Genomic DNA, 10,104 nt, shown 5'->3' on the forward strand with positions numbered 1-10,104 from the left:
TTTCATTCCCACAAAGTTGCAGCCAGCAGCATGAGCATCACCTGTGAGTTTCTTAGAGATGCACCCTCTCGGGCCCTAACCGAACCTATTTTAAACCAGAAACTGGGGGGCCCAAGCAACTGTTTTGTTACGTACTTCGGGTAACTTTTATGTTCATTAAAGTTTAGCAACCACCAGAAAAAAGAAAAAGATATATTTTACACCAGTTAAACATTCTGATCGCCTGAGAAGGACTTTATTCTCTACCTCTACTGAGTTGAGTGAAATTGGATGAATTACTTACTCTCACATACAGGCTTTATATCCAAATCTGTAAAGTGATGGGATTAATATGGAAGAGACCGTGGGGTTGGTTTTGTTTTGTTTTTGTGTGGCATCTGAATTATCAGCCTTGCTTAGAAGCACCTTCCCCACTCAATGGTTAAAAAACAAAGGCAGGGGTCCCTGAGTGGGTCAGTCCGTTGAGCTTCTGATTCTTGATTTTGGCTCAGATCATGATCCCGTGGTCGTGAGATCAAACCCCACATTGGGCTCTGCAACGAGTGTGGACACTGCTTGGGATTCTCTCCCTTCCTCTTTCTCTGCACCCTCACCTCAAAATAAATAAATAAACTTTAAAAAAACACACAAAAGCGTCATTCCTGTATCTTATTATGTCATTAAATGGATTTTATCTTTCATCTAGATCTTTAATCCATCCTGAAATCATTGAAAACTTTTGCATAAATGCACATATATACCTTTTTTCTTGTTTAAATTGTCAGCCCTTTGTCCAAGTATCATCTGTCATATATCAAAACCCAAGTATTTTTCGTTTGGTTTCTGGATCCTAGGTTCTGTTTTGCCCAATTTGTCTATTCCCATGCCATATTGTTTTGATTAGAGTAGCTTTAACACACATTTAAGTATCTAGAAGATAAACTCCTTTTAATAGTCTTTTCCAAAACATTCTCAGAAATTATCAAGCTTATCCTTCCATATAAAATGTACAGTTAATTTGTCCAATTCCAAAACAATGTTCACACGCAACCATTGGAATTCTGACTAGCGTTGCACGAAATATATGCACTTGTTTGAGAAGCATTTACAATGTTCAGTCTTCCCATTCAGGGATGTGACACGTCTTCATTTACGAAAGCCTTCCTTTATGTCTTCTGTAAAATATTAATATTGAAAGATGTATTCTAGCCCTATGACTTCCTTGATAAATTTATTTTTAGTCATTCTATAGTTTTAGTAGCTGTCATGAACGGAATCTTTTACCATTTCAATTTCTAAATGTTGTACTAGTGGTGAGGAAAGCTGTTGAGGCTTTCAAATATTTATCTTACCCAGTGACATCTTCATGTGCTTGCGTTTTTTTAAAAAATGAGTTTGAAGAGATTTTCTTTTTAGTTAAGCCTCCTGAGTTTTCTAGGTATAAAATCATATTATCGGCCAAAAGTGGAAGTGCCTTCACCTCTTTTCCAAAATTTACACCATTCACTTGCTTCTGTCTTCTTGCATTAGCTGAACCCTCCCAAACCAGACTGAATTTTAGCAGAAGGTACCCCGGGGCTTGTCTTGTTTCCAGCTGCCATAGGTATGCCTTTCGGATTTTACAATTTCATACCATGTTTTATGGTGATCTCTGGTTATCATTTAAAAGTCATTTTAGGGAGTTTTTATTTTTATCGGAAGTATTTAATCAGAAATCGTGTTTTACTTAAAGTCTTTAATCACACCATTTTCTTCTCAATTAGATCAAAAAAATTTTTTTTCAGGATCAGATGATTCTTTACTCAAATTATTTATTAATATAATTAAATACACTGTTAAATTCCCTAACATTGAATCATTTCAGCCAATGTAAAATAAAATTTTTGTATAGTGGGTGTAGTAAAAGGTAATTTTATTTACAAGAGAAATGCATACAAATTGCATACGGTATAACATACATGTTATATACATATATGCAATATAGAATATAGGTGATTTTTACTGAATAATAAAAAAGTATGGGGCGCGTGGGTGGCTCAGTCGGTTAAGCATCCGGCTTCGGCTCAGGTCATGATCTTATAGTTCATGGGTTTGAGCCCCGCATAGGGGTCTGTGCTGACCGCTCAGAGCGTGGAGCCTGAGAATTCGGATTCTGTGTCTCCCACTCTCTCTGACCCTCCCCCACTCACGCTCTGTGTCTCTCTGTCTCTCAAAAATGAATCAACATTAAAACAATTTTTTAAATAAAAAAGTAGAAAATAGACAAAGGCTCTGAATATGCAAAACACAGATGAAAAATACAAATGACCAGTAAACATGAGAAAACATATTCAATCTCACCAATAATCTTTAAAATATAAATTAAAATGAGGTGCGGTTTGCCTTTCAAAATGGCAACGTCTAAAAAGACTATTCACATCAAGTGCTAGAGACAATGGGAAAACTTGGCATCTTCATGCATATGTAGTGGGAGAATGAGTTAGTATAACCTTTTAAAATAAAACTCCGTAGGGGTGCTTGGGTACCTCAGTTGGTTGAGTATCCAACTCTTGAGTTCAGCTCCGGTCATGATCCCAGGGTCATATGATCGAGCCCTGCGTCCGGCTCTGCACTATAAGAGTCTGTCTCCCTCTGCCCCTCCGTCCTGCTCATGTGCCCCCTCTCTCACTCAAGTAGAACTGTAAAACATAAATAAAATAGAATATCATTTTGTTTCACATATTAACATGGTTGATATGTAGATGTGATAATCCAGCAATTTCACTGCTAGGAATCTATACAAAAATCACAGCGTGAACTGGTCAAGATAAATGTGTCAGGGTTTTCACTGCTACCTTGCCTACAAGAATCAAAAGAGGAAAATCTCTTAAATGTAAATCAGTAGGGGGTTTGGTTAGCAAATTATGGTGAAACATACAATTCCACGGACTCTTGCAGAGTGGTTAACGGGAAAGAGTGGGTCTAAGCTACCCGGTGTGTATAAACCAGAGTCCCATTCTTAAACATAAAAATGTATCATTGCTTGTGTGTATATAGACTCTGGGGACATGTTTTAATAAGGATAGTTAGCCAGGATCAGACCAGGTTATTAGTTGCCAGGAACAGTAGTTAATTACGGTGGATCTAGCAGAAAAGAGTAGACCGAGGAACACGCAGTATCCTTGAGACAGCTGCAGAAATCAGCTCGCTGCCTCCAGGGTCTCTGCCCTAAACCACGCACAGGAACAGGTCTGCAGCAGGACCTTTGCCGCCACTGAGTCGGGCACGTTACAGTTTGCACTGCCACAAGGCTCAACCGCCCCTGCTGCTGCCCCGGGTCCCACGTCACTTCTGTTCCAGGAACCAGCCAGGCAAACACCCTTGTCCCAGGAGCCAGATGCTACCACTGAAGTGGATGCCATCGGACCCTCCTTACTTAGGCTGCTCCCCTGCAAAGCAGAGCCTGTGTATGAGGACCAGCTTGATGGAGCCTGGAAGCATTTGAGACTCCGCTGCCGAGACCTGGGACCCCAGGTCCTCTCTGTTCTGCCTTGGGGAAGCGGGACTCATGGAAAACTCTACCTCCTTCTGCCCCCTACCAGTCCTCCAGCCCCCCACCTGCTTTACAGCAGGGTCACCTGCTCTCCTCCCAGAATGTTAGCTCCACAAGGAAAGGTACTACTGGTCTGAATGTATGTGTCCACCCCGAATTCATATGCTGACATCCTAACGCCCCAACATGATAGTATGTGGAGGTGGGGCTTTGGGATGCAGTGAAGGGCGATCGTGAAGGCGGAGCCCTCATGTATGGGATTAGTGCCCTTATAGAAGAGGCTCCACAGAGATCCCTCGCTCCTTCCATCATGTGGGGACACAGCGAGAAGTTGCGAGCTGTCAACCGGGAAAAGGACTCAAACTAGAACTTGACTATACTCGCACCTGGCACCTTGATCTTGGACTTCCCAGCCTCCAGAACTGTGAAATACACATTTCTATTATTGATAAGCCACCCAGTCTGCCGTAGTTTGTCACAGCAGCCTGGACAAGGGAGAGACGCTGTCTAAGTCACTGGCAACATCAACCCAGAGATTGTACCTCAGAGACCTTCAGTAAGTAGGGATTGCAGGGATGATGCATGGCATTAGTTTGTAAGACCACCGGCCGGAGTGCGGTATTGAATAGCCTTGCTTCCTCTGTAGTTCTCTGCAAGCTCCTTTCCCATGGAATCTAGCTCCTGTTGAACTACTGTCTCTCAAACATGAAAGGAAGCTGATTTCGTTATTGGTCCTGTGACTACACCGGTCCTTTTCTCCATACCTGCCTCTTCATTCAGTTCCCTGTCTCCAATGTCCTCACGCTACTAATGAACCAGCTTAGGACAACCAGCCGAGCAGATCTGTCATAGGTGTCTCTGGGCGTCTTTGAACAGCATCATCAGTGATTCAAAACTCTTCATCTGCCTACTCAGGGGCACATTATCCACCTACACTCTTCCAATCGCTCCTAATAGTTCTTAAGCGGGCTCTGCTCTTTGCTCTACATTTTCCAGAGAAGCTACTTGCAGATGTCTAGTCCTCAGATCAGCAACAAAGAAATGTCCAGAATGCATTCCTCCTCCTCCTCCTCCTCCTCCTCCTCCTCCTCCTCCTTCTTTCTTAACCAGTTGAAGCCTATACACGAAGTCCAGGCAGTTTATACACCTTCAATATCGAAAAGCACAGCTGTTGCTAGAAGGAAGTGCAATGTCAATGTCATACAGTGTTCCTACAGAGAAATCGCTCATGGGCTTGTAGACCTCTTTCTTTTTGTTTTTTGTTTTTTAATATGAAATTTATCATCAAGTTGGTTTCCATACAACACCCAGTGTTCATCCCAACAGGTGTCCTCCTCAATACCCATCCCCCACCCTCCCCTCCCTCCCACCCCCCATCAACCCTCAGTTTGTTCTGTTTTTAAGAGTCTCTTGTGTTTTGGCTCCCTCCCTCTCTAACCTTTCTTTCTTTCTTTCTTTCTTTCTTTCTTTCTTTCTTTCTTTTTTTTTCCTTCTCCTCCCCCATGGTCTTCTGTTAAGTTTCTCAGGATCCACATAAGAGTGAAAACATATGGTTTCTGTCTTTCTCTGTATGACTTATTTCACTTAGCATCACACTCTCCATCCATGTTGCTACAAAAGGCCATATTTCATTCTTTCTCATTTCCACGTAGTATTCCATTGTGTACATAAACCGCAATTTCTTTATTCATTTGTCAGTTGATGGACATTTAGGCTCTTTCCCTAATTTGGCTATTGTTGAAAGTGCTGCTATAAACATTGCGGTACAGGTGCCCCTATGCATCAGCACTCCTGTATCCTTGGGTAAATTCCTAGCAGTGCTATTGCTGGGTCATAGGGTAGATCTATTTTTAATTTTTTGAGGAACCTCCACACTGTTTTCCAGAGCGGCTGCACCAGTTTGCATTCCCACCAACAGTGCGAGAGGGTTCCCGTTTCTCCACATCCTCTCCAGCATCTATAGTCTCCTGATTTGTTCATTTTGGCCACTCTGGCGTTAGGTGATATCTGAGTGTGGTTTTGATTTGTATTTCCTTGATGAGGAGCGACTGCAAGGCTGGTTCAACATTCGCAAATCAATCAATGTGATACATTGACCACACCAAGACTCTTGGCTAAGAAAACACTCCAAACTTTTCCAGCTTTGATCGAAACAAACAAACAAACAAACAAACCAAAAACCCAAATGTTAGTATTTCCTTGTCTGGCTGCTTAAAACTGTACCCTGAATCACTGTTGGATTATACCACTGTGTCGATATTAGTTCAAAAGTTGGCCTTGCATCTTGTTTCAGCCACCTCTTCGCCGATTAAATCAAATGTCTGATTGTACCTTCACCTTTTGATGCCAATTGCTACAAGCCACTACGGTTCTGTCACGCAAGGAAAATAAAGGTGAACATTGTTTCCATTACCCATTCCATGCTTGAAGCCGGGTGGAACATCACAGGAGAAATGAAAAAAATTAAAGTTTGTCACAAAGAATCTGCGGTCGGGGAAATCATGAGTAGGGCTGGATGACGTGGTTTGTACTAGAGCAATTGAAGAGAAATATTTCCACGAGATAGACCTTTAAAGAAGAGGACGGTGCTCTCTGTTAGCCCTGCCAGGGACAGGAGCACCAGGGTGGAAAATAGAGCACCGCGGACAAACATGGATCTGGGACAGAGTAATAGCAGGACAGGGACTGCAACCAGGATGTGAGAGGATTAAGGCACAAAGGAAATATGATCGTTTGTAACTAGACAGTTTCTGCTCTTACAAGCGTCTAGGTAGAGGGGGAAGGAAACACAACCTATTTTCTCCGTCTTGTCAGAATTGCACGACTTTTCCAGGACACGCACTGGGTGGAGGAAAGATGAAACCTATGTAACCCCAGAGGGAAATCCATTGTCCATCATGACAAAGCCAAGCAGACATAGGTGTTGCTCAGTCTTATTGTTGGGTGCTGTGGTTGTTTTTAATGTTTATTTATTTTGAGAGTGAGACAGGGAGAGTCCATGGAAGCGGGGAAGGGACAGAGAGAGAGAGAGAGAGAGAGAGAATCCCAAGCAGGTTCTACCTTCTCAGTGTGGATCCCAATGGGGGGCTCGATCCCATGAACCATGAGATCATGACCTGAGCCAAAATCAAGAGTTGGATGCCTAACTGACTAGCCACTGAGGGGCCCCCGTTGGGTGCTATTTTTAAGGCAGAGATACTCTGCCTACAAAGAGGCTTCAGGCTCCAACTTTCAAAGTTCCTGGTAGTGTACCTGTTCTGTTTCACAGCTCAGGGCAGTGGCATCCTCTTCCTCTTTGTGACCGTGCGGCACCTGCACCCCGCTTCTAGGACTGGAACTTGTCTTCTGTGGCCAGTGCTGCTCTGGTGGTCCAGATGCCTTTCCTGGGCCAGCGCCCCGGGGCCGTGTGAGCTTTGGTTGCTAATGATCCACCGATGCCCCCTCACTTCCCACAGCTTCTGCCGCCTGGAGCCCGCATTGGCTCCTACAGCAGCCACAGCAAAGTGCCACAGACCCATGGCTCAAACAACAGAAACTTATTTCCCTCCAGTCCTAGAGGCTGGGAATCCAAGACCAAGGTGTCGGCAGGATCGGTCTCCCGAGGCCTTCTTGGCTTGCGGATGGCTGCCTCCCTCCTGTGCCTCTGCCCCGTCTTCCCTCTGTACCTGTCTGTGTCCTAATCTCCCCTTCTTTCGGGAACAACAGTCATGTTGAATGAGGGCCCACCCATACGGCTTCATTTGACTTTAATCATCTCTTCAAAGGCCCCAACCCCAAATTCGGTCACATTCTGAGGTCCTGGGAGTTAGGATTTTAACACATGAGAGGAGGGAACACAATTTAGATCATAACAGGCCAGACACTTTTTTTTTTTTTTTTTAAAGGAAACGTCCTAAAGCTATTTGGAGTCTGGTCATTAACATCCTCTGAGTATTTGACCTCCCCACCCCCCAACCCACCAGAGCAACTTCCTGGTCTCTAAACCTGCAACCACGAGAATTTCACTTCTAAAACTATACCTGCTTCCCTAGAAAGAGGCATTCTTCTCCAGGGCCACCAAAGATGTGATCAGGGAGGAGCAGGACACGGAAAAGGAAGCACCCCCAGGAGCACAAAGGGAGTCATGGAGAAAGAGGACAGACAGGCCCTTCAAAGTTGTACAACAAGGCTGTCCGAGACCTCACCCTCCTGCAGGACAGAGCTGCTGTCGCTCGGCAGGTGGTTCAGGCCACCAACCAGTGACTGCCTGTGCCATCCCGACTCACCCCATTCCTGAACATGAGTTCAGGAAAAAGAAGAGACGGGATGGGACCAGCACGGCCCCATCTCCTGTAGCTTCCGTGGCTTTTCCGCAATTCCTTATTGAGTGGAAGGTCGGTCAAATGCTTGGGGTTCTGCGTGGTGGGCGTTGGGCTGAATATGAGCCCCAGAGATGCCCACTCCCAATCTCTGTTCTTTGTGCTCCTCTGCCTGGTGAAAGGGACTTTGCAGATGTGACTAAGTTTAAAAAATTTGAAACGGGGAGGTTATCCTGGAATATCTGAGTGGCTTCGACGTAATCACAGGATCCTTCCGAGGGAACCCAGGGGTGGTGGTGGTGGTCAGAGGCAAAGAGGCTGTGACGATAGAAGCAGAACCCAGAGAGGAGAGAAGACGCGGTCCCGCTGACTGCGAAGGCCGAAGAAGAAGCCCCAAGCTAAGAAATGTGGGTGGCCTTTAGAAGGCAAAGAACAGGGGCGCCTGGGTGGCGCAGTCGGTTAAGCGTCCGACTTCAGCCAGGTCACGATCTCACGGTCCGTGAGTTCGAGCCCCGCGTCAGGCTCTGGGCTGATGGCTCGGAGCCTGGAGCCTGTTTCCGATTCTGTGTCTCCCTCTCTCTCTGCCCATCCCCCGTTCATGCTCTGTCTCTCTCTGTCTCAAAAATAAATAAAAAACGTTGAAAAGAAGGCAAAGAACAGATTCTGCCTCCGAAGAAACGCGGCCCTCCCAGCACGTCGACTGGGGCCTGGCGAGACGGGTTTGGCGCCTCTGACCTCCAAACTGCGAGATCATCGATTTCTACTGTTGGAAATCACCAAGTCTGGGGTCATTTGCGATGGCCTCCGTGGGAAACGAATGCAGCATGTAGCAGATATGAATGTGTGTCCAGAGCATTAGCCCAAGAAACATCACATCATTTAATTTCTGAAGCGTGTATCGTATTAGAAATATAAAATCCCATCTCATATTTAAATCAGAACTAACTGGCAAGAAGGGGGATGACGAAGAACTGTGTACTGTTGTCATCGCTGATCCCTCCCTTGTTCTGGACTAAGTGATCCTGAGAATTTACCCAGGATCCCCCAGCTTCCGTCTGGGATGGGAACGGCTGTGCTCTCCCTGTCTCAACCCGTCGTCCACGCTAACAATTCCGGGGTCAGCCCGTTCTTTTTTTTTTTTTTTTTTTTTTTCAGTAAAGAGCCAGATAGTAAATATTCTAGACCTCGCCATCTCTGTCTGTTCTCAGCTCTTGCAGCGTGAAATCTGTCGTAGGTAATGTGCAAACAAGAGGACGGGCTACGTGCCAACAAAACTCAGTTTACAAAAACAGGCTGGGGCCGCATATGGCCTGCCAGCCCCCATAGGCCACCCAGAGGCGGGCAAACTGCCCCTCGCAACGTCCGCTCCCTGCGACGAATTTGGTGACTGGGACCTTTTGTGCAGCCTCAAAGGGCACAGGTCTCAGGGGTAAGTCCTCAAGCCACCACAGACTCCCTCTGTAGGTGACCCCCAGATGGGGTGCTGCCTGGGGTCCAGGTCTCCCAGCAGAACTCGCTCCTACCTCCCCTGCCCAGCCCCAGAGATGCCCGTGCTCTGTGGGTAGGTCCCCTCTCCTCATGCTCCCCCTTCCTTACCCCTCTACTTCTGCACGAATCCAGCTCTTTCCCTCCAGGAGTCCCTTTGCCACTCGATAAAAGGAAATAAGCTTCTTTTCCTCTCATAACTGGAGAAGAAGAATTAATGTCCTCCATCAGGTTATCCTGGCCTTCCACGTTACTCAGCCTGTTGGAAATATGGTTAGACTTGGGTCGATCGCTCAGTAAGCTGTAGGTAGTTTTCATTCTATACGAAGGTTCAGTCATCATCAGCCAATCCCTTTGTTGCCTTAATAAGTCACAAGCTACAGCACCCCACAGACGACAATGCAGGTAAACATCTAACTCCTGAGCCATATAATTGAAAACTACAGCCTGGATTCTCGTGGCTGGAGCTGGGAGGCCGCGTGACCAGCTTTCCTTACATGATGGCCCATTAGCCGGGTCCATGGCTGTCGGGGTGCCCCACTCATGCCGTCCTTGACCTTTCCCTGCTCTTCCACTCTCCTCTGCAGGTTGTCATTTGGTTCTAGGAATCCCCACAGTCGCTGGTCCGGCCAGGATTGCTGTGGTGGATGTGAACAAAGCCAGGCTGAATAGGCTGATACAGAGGAGACAAAGGGACTGTCCTGGGTTGGAGCCACCTGCCTTTCCCTAGCATCAAAACAAAACAAAAATAAGCTCTTTAGAGCCTAGTAAATATACATCCACTCTTTGGCTTGCTCGTCCACGCTAAGC

The sequence above is a fragment of the Panthera uncia genome (genome assembly GCF_023721935.1).
Source record: "Panthera uncia isolate 11264 chromosome A1 unlocalized genomic scaffold, Puncia_PCG_1.0 HiC_scaffold_17, whole genome shotgun sequence".
NCBI classification, from domain to species: domain Eukaryota; kingdom Metazoa; phylum Chordata; class Mammalia; order Carnivora; family Felidae; genus Panthera; species Panthera uncia.